Raw genomic sequence first — 13,416 nt, 5'->3', positions numbered from 1 at the left:
TTAAGAGCCGGTTTTAATTTCTTTGTGAACCAGCTTTTCTGGGGGTACTCCCCAATGTTTTAGTAGCAGGCTAAGTACAGAGAAATAGAATTCCTGAAGCATCGAGAGGTTCATTTATTCATTCAACAAATATTTCTTCACCACATAATTTCCAAGGACTTCTCTAAGCCCTGAAGACACAGCAGTGAAGAGAGCAGCAATTTTATTTATCTCATAAAAATTTACATTTTAAAGGGGAAGAGCAAAAATCAAAATAAAAAAGGACATGATATAGTATATTTGAAAGGGATAAATACTTATGAAAAAAGCATGTAAAGGGTATAAGGATTACAGTAGTGCACTAGAGATTGTTGTCATTTTATTTAGCGTGGTTAGAAACTGCCTCACTGTCTTGACATGAGTACAGCCATGTTTGGCCGCTCCATTGACCTACAGCCACCAGCACAAAAAGAAATACAAAGCTGCTTTCTGTGTGGTGGGAACTGGCCTTTTCCCGGGAACTGGCCTTTCTCCCACGGAGAGAGTTGCAAATTGTAACATTTCAAGGCTCTTGGAGCGTCGTAGCACGGGATGGACTGGCCATCTGTGCTGGGCTAGGACGATAACCAAAGAGAACAATGCACGTACACAACTACTGGGCTGGGACGTTAGCCAGGGGGCTCAGTGCACGTACGCCACTGATAACCATTTGTGCATGGAAATACTAAATGCTTGCTCTGCAAACTCTGTAATTGCTTACTCTGAAAATTATTGATGGTATAACAACTGCTGGAAACTGAGCCCTGGTGAGAGTTCCACCTGTGGAAGGGACACCTTGCCCAGGACGTGTGATCCTTGCCCAGCCGCGTCGATTGACAGGGCTCTCCCGGCAGTGGGGCGTGGATGTTGTGAGTAACTGATTTGATGTGAAGTAATTGATTTGATGTGTAGTAAGTGATTTGATGTGCTCTCTTTTCGGTCAACCTGGTGTTTCTCTTTCCGGTTGATTTGTGTCATTTCTCTTCAGCCGATGTGGGTGTTTTCCCTTTCCAGTCGGGCTGATGTTTTTTCCCTCTTAATATTTGACCTATTTGGATCTGTTTGCAGACTGTCACCTTTACTATCCTCTATATAATAAAATATACCTTCAGTCCATTTGTTTGGAGTGGAAAGTGTCTTTTACGTCTCCGATTGAATCCCCGAACCTCTCATAACACTCACTGAGAAAGGAGCTTTGGAGCAAAGACTTGAAGAAAGTCAGGGAACAAGCTGTGTGGACATTTGAAGACAAGCATTGCCTACAGCCAGAGGAACAGTAATTTCAATAGCCCTGAGCCAGGAGTGCGGGGGGTGAAGGGCATTTTCTAAAATATCTGGGAGATTCTGGGAGGGTGGATGTCAAGAGGTGCTGAATGAGAAAGGCACATGAGATTAGAGACTTAAGGGTTGAGAGTAGGGAGCCAATAATATCAGGACTTTAGACTTTGCAGGAACTTAAGAAAACCTGGAACATTTTCTTCAGGCCTAAAAAAGTAAGATCAAGAAGATATGTTTAGATGCCTATAAATGCTCTTTCAAAGGAACCGTTATAACCAGCCTTCAGTTACCTATCAATACTCAGGAGTAGTTGCTGTATGGTTACTGCTAAATTACACACAAAGGAGTAGGAACAAAGGCAAGTAGACTTGAATTAAGTTTGACAGCAGAAGCATAGACGTGTTTCCTTACAGGGACAGCTATTACAATTAAAAGATAGACAAAAAGGAGATTTTTAGGGGCCAGCCCTCATGGCCTAGTGGTTAAGTTCAGCATGCTCCGCTTCAGCAGCCCAGGTTTAGTTCCCAGGCCCAAATCTATACCACTTGTCGGTGGCCATGCTGTGGTGGCAAGTCACATACAAAATAGAGGAAGATTGGCAACAGATGTTAGCTCAGGGCTAATCTTCCTCAGCAAAAAAAAAAAAAGAGAGAGAGAGTGAGAGATTTAATGTTCCTCTTTAAAAGTAATATGTTAGTCCTTAAATAAAACAAAAAGATACATTCTTAAAGTTGTTTTTGATTAAAATCAAGGATTCTATGATTAATTTTATTAAAAATATTCATATCCATGCTTGAAATTCTCATGATGAAATAATAATGGATAGAATATCTTTTCTCCACTGTGGAATAAACCATAGTCACAATTTAGCCAGCATGTTCTTTGATATGAAAACTCTGGAACAAGTATAACCAGAAATTATTGAGGATAGAAAAAAAATGGCTTAATATCCAAAAATATTATGCTAAGATATATAATTTTACAGTTGAATTGCAATAGATATTATAAAATAAATAGCAGATGGAAAGTTTACTAGTCCAATAAAATCTGTGGGAGAAAAGAAGCATTTAGAACTGAGTGGTATGAGGATTTTCCCTCTGGCTTGAAGCCAGAGTGAGACATTTTTAAAATGCAAATCAACTTTGTCCTTTTCTTGCTTTAAATATTTTCAAAACTTCCTATTTCCCTTAAAATAAAATTAAAATTGTGATACTGAACCCCTTAATCTCGAGTTCGTGCGCCCAGTGCACAGCAAGCCAAACACTGAGACATCGGTGCTTAGAAATGGAGAAAGATTTATTCAAATTAGCTAAAACGAGTAGGTGGGAGCCTGGGTTCACTCAAATCCGCCTCCCCAAGAACAAAAAGCTGGAGGGGGGGCAGGGTGTATAGAGCTAAGGGGCTTGGCAGTAGGAGCTTCGGAGAAACAAAGAGGTCACTCCCAATAAGGCCCTGGGCAATCTGACTTCCCGGCTTCTATGGCTCCTGAGGGCCGGCCATCCAATCTGGTGATCACAAGCTCCCTGAAGCTATTTTCTTTCTTCTGCAAAACAAGCTCACAAAATCCTCAAAACCCGAGTCACCCCTCAAGTTAAACAAGAAAAGAGCAAATTGACAAGATTCATCTATGTCTGCTTTGGGACCAAGGTCGAAGGAAAATATGTTCTTCTTGAATATCTACAGTAACCCTCAGGTACCTGGCTTCCACTGCTTAATACGGTCATATGGAAGTCATAGCCTGTTTATCTTGCCTGTCTCACTTTTCTCCATCCCTAACTCTTATCTCCTCTCAAATTCTAAGCTATGGTTATATTGAAAACCTCTCAGTTACAAGCAAAAAATGTCTTCTCCAGCCTGCGGATTCTCCAACAAGCAACTTTCCTCTGTCTCAAACAATTTTTGCCTGTCTACTTCAGTTATTAGATTAAATATAATCTTTCCTGACGATCTCTAGACTGGTGTGGCTAGACAATATTTTTAGATATAATTTGGGAAGCTTTTTTTTTTCCTGCCTAATCACATTTTCTTCTTTCTCTATCTCCATAATTCTTGGAATAGCAAGTCTCATGCCTTTCTGCCTCAGGGGCGTTGTCTGCCAGGGGAAAAAACAAGTAGAACAAGTCAGCCGGACTTCTGGGATTTTGTCTTCAAAATATTAAAACCATTGAGAAAGAATAGGTTTTCAGTAAAAAGGATTACATTAGAAAGAGTAGAAGGAAGAGAGTGGGCCCCGTCAGTAATTATATGAAAAAATTACACTAGGAAGAGAGAAACAAGAGAGGAGTGTTGGATTCCTAGCTCTCAAAACCTAGAATTTGTTCTCTGTTATTGTCCAACTAAGACCAACACTCAAGATGGCTTATGTCCTGAAATGTCTTTGGGCTATGGAAGGTGCAAGAACCATAATAGTACTCATTATAGAAACCCAAGAAATATTCTTTGACTGAAGGATTGTGTCAGAGTATAAACCCAGAGCAGAATACACCTAAAATTAACGAGACACCGTTTCCTAAGGGCCTGGAGGCATTGAGTGCTTGTAGGAAAACTTGAATTAATTATAGCAAATAAAATGACATTTCTTATACATGTGCATTTGGAGACAGAGCAATATCGCTATAGTAGTATAAGGTCCCTTGGCAACCTATTACTATTATAACAGAATTTACCACATTTTAAGTCTATTGCTTAACTGTCTGTGTTTTCCTTTAGAAAGGAGACTGTTTCTAAGTCTATTTTGCTTGAAGTTTTATTCCCAAATGTCTAACAATAAATGGTAGTTAAAGATCTTATGTTTAAAGAACTGGATAAGAGTCTACGAATTAAAAGTTTGACCACTTGGAATGAATTTCCATTCAAATAACATCACTGTTACTAGAAACTTTAAAAACCATCTAATTCAGAGTTTTATACCAGCCATCTAATAATCTCTCCGCTCTATGTAGCCCATCCTCCTCTTTTTAAAACAGCATCCAAATACCCTGCTGGCAATGGCTTTGTAAAACACTCAAAGTAGTGCATACATTTTATTTACTCTCATCTGTATTAAAGGATAATATTCTCCTTGATCAGATTTTAAAACCAGTAGGAAATAAACATGCATATGAAGATCAATTTAGCAGACCACATATATCTGTGGGCAAGCATCTGTCATCACACACCAACTCCACTGTAGGGCTCCCACTTTGTGGTCCCCATCCCTATAAAACTTTCTCATGAAGAATAGAGGGGAATCTGTGTTACCTGCAGGCAGGAAGCTACGAGAAACAGAAAGTTATTGAAACAAGAATCTCTAGTTCGTTACTCCCCAATTTACCAGTCAAGTATGTGGGCAACCAGGCTCATTTGTAATCTCTGAGGGCCAGGCAACAGATGGAACTTGTCATTGTGTGTGCATAGAATAAAACTTCTAAGGTCTCTGTTAGCGCTGGGAAGAAAACCTGGAGACAATATGAAGTGCTATGTTAAGAAATGTGGCAAACCAATTCTCTTGATGTCCCAGAAGGTGATATTTTATGGAGAAATATGAATATTGATGACCCAGAGTGAAAAGAAATTTCAGACATACCTTGATCTATTTAATTTATATTTTACTTCCTTATGTAGACACAAGAATAATACATAATAAATACCTAGGTCTAAATAAACTTGAATGAGTTCTTTCTATAAGTGTAAAAAACAAATGCAATGTGGTCAGAATTGTTTACATAATTGTATCTGTAGTGTTTTCTATTAGTTAGTGTCACATAAAATAATGGAGTATCTTGCAGTTAATGGCAGCTTGTATTAGAGAAAATAAGATAGTTCATTAAAATATACTTGTAACTAACTGGTCAATATCAAGTGGTATCAGGTGGGAGTAGTGCTCATTTAGTATTTCAGAGGTAATCACACTCCAGGCTCTTTTGAAAAATTGACTATGAATATTAATTTAATTTAGATCATCTAAGTTAATAAGACAATAAAGAAAATTCTATTTGAACCAAGATTCAAAAGAAACATGCTGGACATTTGGCTAATCACTTAATAGTTATTAATCTTCTTCTAAATAAATTCTGGCTTCCAAAACTTAGTTCCATCTTTTATAAAAAGAAAGTGTCAGGATCCATTTTATTTTCATTGTCCTTTTGCTGTGAAGAAATAAGCTTTTATTAGACTAGGCAGGCTTCTAGCAGTAATCTTGGCTATTGCATCCATATTGTCTTTGTAGATCTCTTTCTTACCAGCTAACATTTACATGTTCTCTTTCTTGACTAATCTGATTTCAGACTTGGGCTTCATTTTCCTTAATTCTTGGTCTTCAGTGTGCACATCTTGACCTTCAGTTGTCCTCCTTGGCTCCCAGATCTCTCACATTTCAATTTTACTCCTACACGCATGTAATGGATTCTGCGTTTGTACCACAGATCCACCTTTTTATTACAACTCAGCCCCGACCTTGGGTGAAAATCCTTCACTGAGGTCCTGGAGTCCACAGCTCCTGGGGAAAGTCCTCTGTCTTCTTGGCAGACAGCACAGTTCACTTGGGCACCATCCACCGGTGCTTCTGTTTTAATAAATCTCTTCCAATCTCCTAGTAATCTGGAGCACTCTCCGGACAAGCTTGTCTAGTTTTCCAGCCAGCTTAATTTTTACAGGTAGAATTAAGCTCTTGGAATCTGCCAGAGGACTTTTCTAGTTGTGCTTACAAATAACTGTATCTTTTAAAGTTCCAGAATAGTACAATATCTGTCCATGTTGGCTCTTCAATATCTAGTTTAATGTAGGTTTGTATTAAATAAATCCTGAAGCTGCTTGTATATAAGTGCTTGGCTTATTGGAGTAGAAATAACTACTTTACTTTGTGGACGTAAGATCTCAGCTCCAGCTGCTGTATCTCTTTCACTTTTCCCTCTGCAATTTCTCCTTCATGATCCAGACTGTACCAATAACCCACAAACTAGCAACACACAGTTACACAGTTCCTATCGTACCTCTTAATTTTTTGACTAGTTAACTTTCAATATCACAGCACCTACTTTCAATTATCTGTACTCCCAGCCACAAATCCATGGGAATTTGTAGATAATAAACAAGTTTTTTATAAAATAATAATATTTTTTGTTTTCTTAAACCTGTATTTCCAGAACTTTTATGCTAGATTCTTGTCTTACATACCAAAATCCTCCTTTGTGAATCTTTTAAACACAGCATATCCTAAGCGCAGACATTGAAATATAATTTTGTAGCACAGTTTTATCATATAAAACTATGTGTATTTTATTTAAAGGGAAATTTTTGGTTTATGAAAGAGCAAATAATTTTCTTGGGAGATGAAACATCCATCTTTCTCTCTGAACACAGTTCTAGCAGTGTTGTTCTTATTTTCCTACTTAAATCATATCAGTCAACCACACATACACGTAAAGGTATGCTGTCCCTGACTATGAAAATAATCACTAAGAATTAAAATAAACATTTGCCTAAGAACTTTAAGAATGAAATTTAGACATTCAGCAAGTATTTGGAGAATGTCCACCACGAAAGATTTTGAGAATGAAAGTTTCCATTAATTATTAGGAATACCAACAATCATAAATTGAGGCTTTCCAGGAAACCAGGACGTAAGGTCTCCACAATAGATCCCTGTCTAACTTGTCAACACTTCTTGACCTCAACAACTTTACAGAAATGACACGTAACCATTTTTTTAAAAGGAGAAAATGAAACTATTGAAAGAGATCATAATATATATATTCACATACATATGTGTATATATATGTATGTGTATATACATATATGCATATTACACACACACACACACACACACACGTTCATTTATGAGGCCATGGAGAATATGCTTTTAAAAATGTGCTAAATAATGCCAAGTTGTTTTTTAATGAACTGCACTTATTTATACCCTCACCATTGGCGCAAATGTTTATCAACACTCAATATGGTCAATGTTTCATTTTTTCTTTTCCTTTTTTTTGGTCATTGCCACTCAGGTCAGTATAATATGTTATTTCTTTGTGGGCTTAATTTGCATTTCCATAAAAAATAGTGATATATAACACACTTCACATATTCATTGATCATTCAGTTTTCCTCTTTGCTGAAATTCCTGTTTTTCTCACCTTTGCCCATTTTTCTACTGGGGTTGGTTTCTTTTTCTTGCTCTCTATAAATTCAGGACTCTAATTCTCTCTTTACTTTAATGTTGTATTTTTGAAGCTCAGGCATTAGATATTTCAATTTGTCACATTTTATAATCTTTAGGTGTTATTCTTCTCTGTCATTTTGAAATATATTACCTGTTTTAAATTCTAAAATATAGTCTCACATTTTCTTTTATAAATTTAAGGTTTGCTTTGTATATTTAAGTCTATAATACACGTTGAATTATTATAATTGTACATAATGAAAAAGCAATTAAAAAACATTTTATCAGTCTGGATTTGGTCAGGAAACTACAGGCATTATAAGTATTACAGGCATGAAGGGTTCAACAAAAGAAATTAGGGACTAAGTGTAATGGAATATGTCAGAATCTGGGTGAGTGGAGATCTAGCAAAGGAGAACAGGAAGATGGGAGAATCAGTCACTAACACCTCAACCTGACACGCAGGAGCCAGGGGAGCAGCTGAAACTTGTGGGCGAGTTTGAAAAGCAGCCTGCATCTGTTTCCCTACATAGGGCTGTGAGGCAGGAGCTCGGGGAGAGTTCTGCAGAGACAATTCACCTTTTAAAGATGTCCCGTCTGATGAAGTCACGGTACCTCGTGAAGCCATCATATCTGATTGCCATGACATCTCATGAATAATTGCTTCTGCCTTACTTCTGACTTCAAAATTGCACATAGATCCTTTCTAACCCAGCCTGGAATGTATAGGGAAAGCGATTACAGAAAATATATCGCACAGCATTAGCCTGGGAAGGTAGATCCAAACTGACATTAATTTCCAGAAGCATTTATTAAATAGCTCAAAATTTACCCGCTGCTCTTCAGTGTCGCCACTTATGTCTTACAACAAATGTATGTATGTATATGTGGTTTCTGGGCTTTCATTTGTATCCCTCTGTTTTCTCTCGTACCAATATCACAGTCTTCATTATTATTGCTTTATAACAGGACTTGATATCTGGTATGGCTAGTTCATTTATAATGTTTAAGGACTTTTTCTGATTTTCCCCATAAAATGCAGAACCAGCTTGTTAAATCTCATCTAAAAAAAGAAAAACCTGTTGGTGCTTTGCAGATAATTGCATTGCATCTATATATTAAATTTGAGTATAATTTGGGCATCTGCCCACGGGACTGAAGCTCTAACATGCTGCAGTGAATGAGTCTGTTTTCAGGGGCTTCAAAACAATTCCACCAGCCCTGTCGGGGCTCTGGGTCAGGCAATGAAGATTCCAGTCCTTCAGGCAGCCCCCAGATTAGCCAGAACGCTGGGCTCATGAAACTCAGAAACCCTTTTGTTTCTGCTCCAAGGGAGGATTCGCAGTGTGGGAGGTCTCCTCCTGGTATCACCACACTGAGTCAGACGGGCGAGGGGCATGGAAGTGTGCACAAAATGCCACAAATTTTCCTACTCCTTTTGCTGGAATCCTTTCTTGGTTTTACATTGGTCTGGGTGCTGTAGCTTCTCAATTGTTCTCTAGAGTTCTCACAAAGGTATTCTGGTCATTATATTGTTGCTAACTTGGTCCTAAGGGAGAGAAAAGGGGCCTGAAGCTTCCTAGTTCACCATCTTGCTGACACCACTCTCCAAAGCTGAACTTTTACATGCCTCAAATTCGTTGTTGTTATGATTTAATATCATTCACATAACATAGACACTATCCCATTTTCACAGATCATTATCCTAACGGGACTAGTTTAAATGGTTCTGCCTCACAAACCAGTAATATTATCCTTCTGTTTTAATTTAATCTTTGAGGTGCACTTGACATACATACTAGAAAACACTACCAACAACTTACATTCACCTTAAACATAAGTCAAAGTCAGACAAAGAATATTTAGCAGCCTGGCACTGGAAATCATCCTATGCCTTTATTTCAATTCTATTGGAATGGATAAAACACTGCGCTATCTCACCTTAACAAATATGAGAAAGGTGCAAATCTAAATAAAAATCTTCATGTTAAATAAGCCAGACAATGATTTAGCCAAAGACAAACAGGTACAATTGTTCTCTTTTTGAAAATATGAACAGATTTGAACAAATGAAGGAGAAAACTCCAACACGAGAGATCCTTCATTACCTAAGTTATACATTTGGAGAAAAATTCAGTTAAAACAATGAACTAAATCATTTTGTTCAGGTTTGCATATTAGAAAAACACATTTAATTCATAAGATAAAAATGATAAAATTTTATGTAATGCTATGTTCACAATAACCATTTATTTATTACTTTTTTTATTATGGTAAAATGCACATAAAATTCACCACTTTAAACATTTTAAAGTGTACAGTTCAGTGGCATTTAGGACATTCACAACATCACCGTTATCTACTTTCAGAATTTTTCTTTACCTTGAAGTAAAATCCATACCCATACCCATTCTCCTCTCCTCTCCTCCCAAACTCGGGCAATGACTAACCTGCTTTCTGTCTCCATGTATTTGCCTACTGTGGATATTTCATATAAATGGAATACTATGTGGCCTCTTGTCTGGCTTCTTTCACATAGCATACTGTTTTCAAGGACCATCCTTGTCATTGCACATATCAGTACTTCATTTGTTATTTGTGGATGAATAATATTCCGTTGTGTGGATATATCATATTTTGTTTATCCATTCATCGGGTGATAGACATTTCAGCTATTTCTAACTTTTGACTTTTGTGACTAGAATAATGCTGCTATGAACATTTGTGGGCAAATTTTGGATTGAATACCTGTCTTCTATTGTTCTGGCTATGTATCTAGGAGAGGAGCAGCTGGATCATATGGTAATCATACATTTAACTTATTGAGGAACTGCCAAACTGTTTTCCACAGCAGCTGTATCATTTTACATTCCCACCAGCTATGTATGAGGGTACAAATTTCTCCATATTCTTGCCAATAATTTGACTTTTTTGATTTTTGTTATCCTAGTAGGTGTCAAGTTGTTTCTCATTGTTTTTGATTTGCATTTCTATGAGGATGAATGATGTTTAGCATCTTTTTATGTGCTTGTTGGCCATTTGTATATTATCTTTGGAGAATTGTCAATTTGAGTCCTTTGTCCATTTAAAAATATTTGTTAACAACTTATTGAGATATAATTAGCATATCATCCGACTCACCCATTTAATTCACCCATGAATGTTTTATAGTATATTTATAGATATGACAACCACCACCACAGTCATTTTAGAACATTTTTATCACCTCAAATAAAAACCCTGTACCTTTTAACTCTTGCCCTCCCCATTACCTCATCCCCATCACCCCAGAGCCCAAAGCAACCACTAATCTACTTTTTGAATCTACAGATTTCCCTATTCTGAGCTTTCATATGAATGAAATCATATAATATGTGATATTTTGTAACTGATTTCTTTCACTTAGCATAATGTTTTCAAGGTTTATCCATGTTGTAGCACACACCAATACTCCCATTCCTTTTTATGGCTGAATAATATTCCATTGTATGGATATGCCACATTTTGTAAGCTGGTTGTCTGTTGATGGACTTCTGAGTTGTTTTCACCTCTTGGCTACTATATATAATGCTGCTATAAATATTCATGTATAAGTTTCTATGTGGACATATGTTTCATTCTCTTGGGTATATAACTAGGAGTGGAAATTGCTGGATTTATGGTAACTCTATGTTTAATCATTTGAGGAATTATCAGACTGTTTTCCACAGTGTCTGTAGCATTTTACAAACCCACCAACAGTGTATGAGAATTCCAATTTCTCCACATGTTCACCGATACTTGTTATCTGACTTTTGTTAATGTGAACTGGTATCTCACTGTGGTATTAATTTGCATTTCCCAGATGAGTAACAATATTTCATTTGTTTATTGGGCATTTGTACATCTTATTTGGAAAATGTTTATTCAAATCCTTTGCCTATGTTTTAATTTAGTTATTTATATTTTAATTACAGAATTGTATGAGATCTTTACATATTCTAGATACAAGTTCCTTATGACATATCTGGATTTGCAAATATTTTATCCTATTCTATGGGTTGTCTTTTCACTTTACTGATTGTTTTTTGACGCAGAAGAGATTTTTTTGGGGGGTCCCTTGCATCTTAATATGAATTTTAGAATCAGCTTGCCAATTTCTACAAATAAGTCAACAAAGATTCTGATAGGGATTGGGCTGAATCTATAGATCAGTGTTGGGAGGACTCCAATCCATGAACATGAGATGTTTTTCCATTTATTAGGATCTTCTTCAGTTTCTTTCAACAATGTTTTATAGTTTTCAAAGTATAAATTTGGAACTTCTTTTGTTGTAATTATTCTTAAATATTCTTTTTGATGCTATATTATTCTTTTTGAATGAAATTGTTTCTCAATTTCATTTTTGGATTTTTTGTTGCAAGTTTATAGAGATACAATTGATTTTTGCGTGTTGATTTTGCATGCTGACATCTTGCTGAACTCCTTAACTTGTTCTAATAGTTTTACAGTGAATACTTAGGATTTTCTAAATACATGAACATGCTATCTGCAAACAGAAATACTTTAAATTCTTCTTGTCCAATCTGAATGCCTTTTATTTAATTTTATTGCCTAATTGCCTTGGCTATAACTTCCGTTAGGATGTTGAATAGAAGTGGAAAGAGTGGACACCTTAATTTTGTTCCTGTTCTTAGGGAGGATAACTCAGTCTTTCACCATTAAGCACGATGCTAGCTGTGGTTATTTCATCAATGTCATTTACCAGGTTGAGGATGTTTCCTTCTATTCTTAGTTTGAGTGTATTTTATCATGGAATGGTGCCGGATTTTGGCAAATGCTTTTTCTGTGTCTTTTGAGATAATTAGATGATTTTTCTTTATTCTATTGATATGATGTATTAGATTGATTTTCCTATATTAAACCAACTTTGCATCCTTGAGATAAATTATGTTGTCATAAGTATTTACTTTTCTTCATTCTTGTCTTTCTGCTCCTCAGAGTGGCTAATTTCAACTGACCTGTCTTCACGTACTGATTCTTTCTCCTATCTACTCACAACTGCTGATGAAATCTTCTAGTAAATTTTTCATTTCAGTAAACTTTACTTTTCAAATCAAGGTTTCTTACTTTGTGCCTTTTTATAATTTCTATAGATTTACTTTTATTATCTATTTGGTGAGAAATCAATTTAGGAATATCTATATCATAGTATATTTGTTGCAACTGAAATAGTAATATACTACAAAACTGTAGCATTCACAGTTTTTATATTTCTTTTTTTTAGGAAAATCAGCCCTGAGCTAACATCCATGCCAATCCTCCTCTTTTTACTGAGGAGGACTGGTCCTGAGCTAACATCCGTGCCCATCTTCCTCCACTTTATATGGGATGCTGCCACAGCATGGCCTGACAAGTGGTGCGTAGGTGTGCGCCCAGGATCAGAACTGGAGAACCCTGGGGCGCTGTAGCGGAGTGCACGAACTTAACCCCTATGCCACCAGGCCAGCGCCAAACATTTTAAGACATAATTTCATTTCTTAAAGTATGTACTCTTTGTTATTTCTGGCAAATAAAGTTCATCTAAAATGTCCTCTGGTTTTATTAGATTTTATTTATTATAAAACAGTATATACACACAGAAATACGTGAAGGAAGAATTTGGGTTACTGTGTACACATATCCTTGTGGATCGTTTAATGCTACTTCTTTTCAGGCAAAAATAATTTCTAGAATTGCATTCAGCACTTTAATAATCACCATTACTGTGTAGGGATAATGGTAAGAATAAACAAATAAGTAAATGTGATGATATTATTGAGACCCTGTATTGTCATTGTGGAAGAAGGGAGATACAAATGCAGACTGTTTGAAGGCAAAGAACCTATTCTTTATATCAGAGACACTTCTACTCCTTTTATTATCAAATACATGGAAACATGGGGTATAGAATGAAATTTGAAGTACAAATATGAGCAAATTCTTTCTATATATAATTCATT

General features: G+C 36.3%; 1 long non-coding RNA gene across 1 annotated transcript; it reads left to right on the top strand.

Moving 5' to 3' along the window:
• Positions 1-1,211: 1,211 nt before the first annotated feature.
• LOC131409967 (uncharacterized) lies at positions 1,212-13,007 on the top strand. Its single transcript, XR_009221097.1, has 3 exons — positions 1,212-1,294; positions 2,852-2,989; positions 12,702-13,007. It is a non-coding gene; the product is annotated as an uncharacterized LOC131409967 (long non-coding RNA).
• Positions 13,008-13,416: the final 409 nt, after the last annotated feature.

The sequence above is a fragment of the Diceros bicornis genome, chromosome 9, assembly GCF_020826845.1.
Source record: "Diceros bicornis minor isolate mBicDic1 chromosome 9, mDicBic1.mat.cur, whole genome shotgun sequence".
Classification (NCBI taxonomy): domain Eukaryota; kingdom Metazoa; phylum Chordata; class Mammalia; order Perissodactyla; family Rhinocerotidae; genus Diceros; species Diceros bicornis.
The sequence above is the reverse complement of the archived record's forward strand: the minus strand, read 5'-3'. Positions and strand labels throughout refer to the sequence as shown.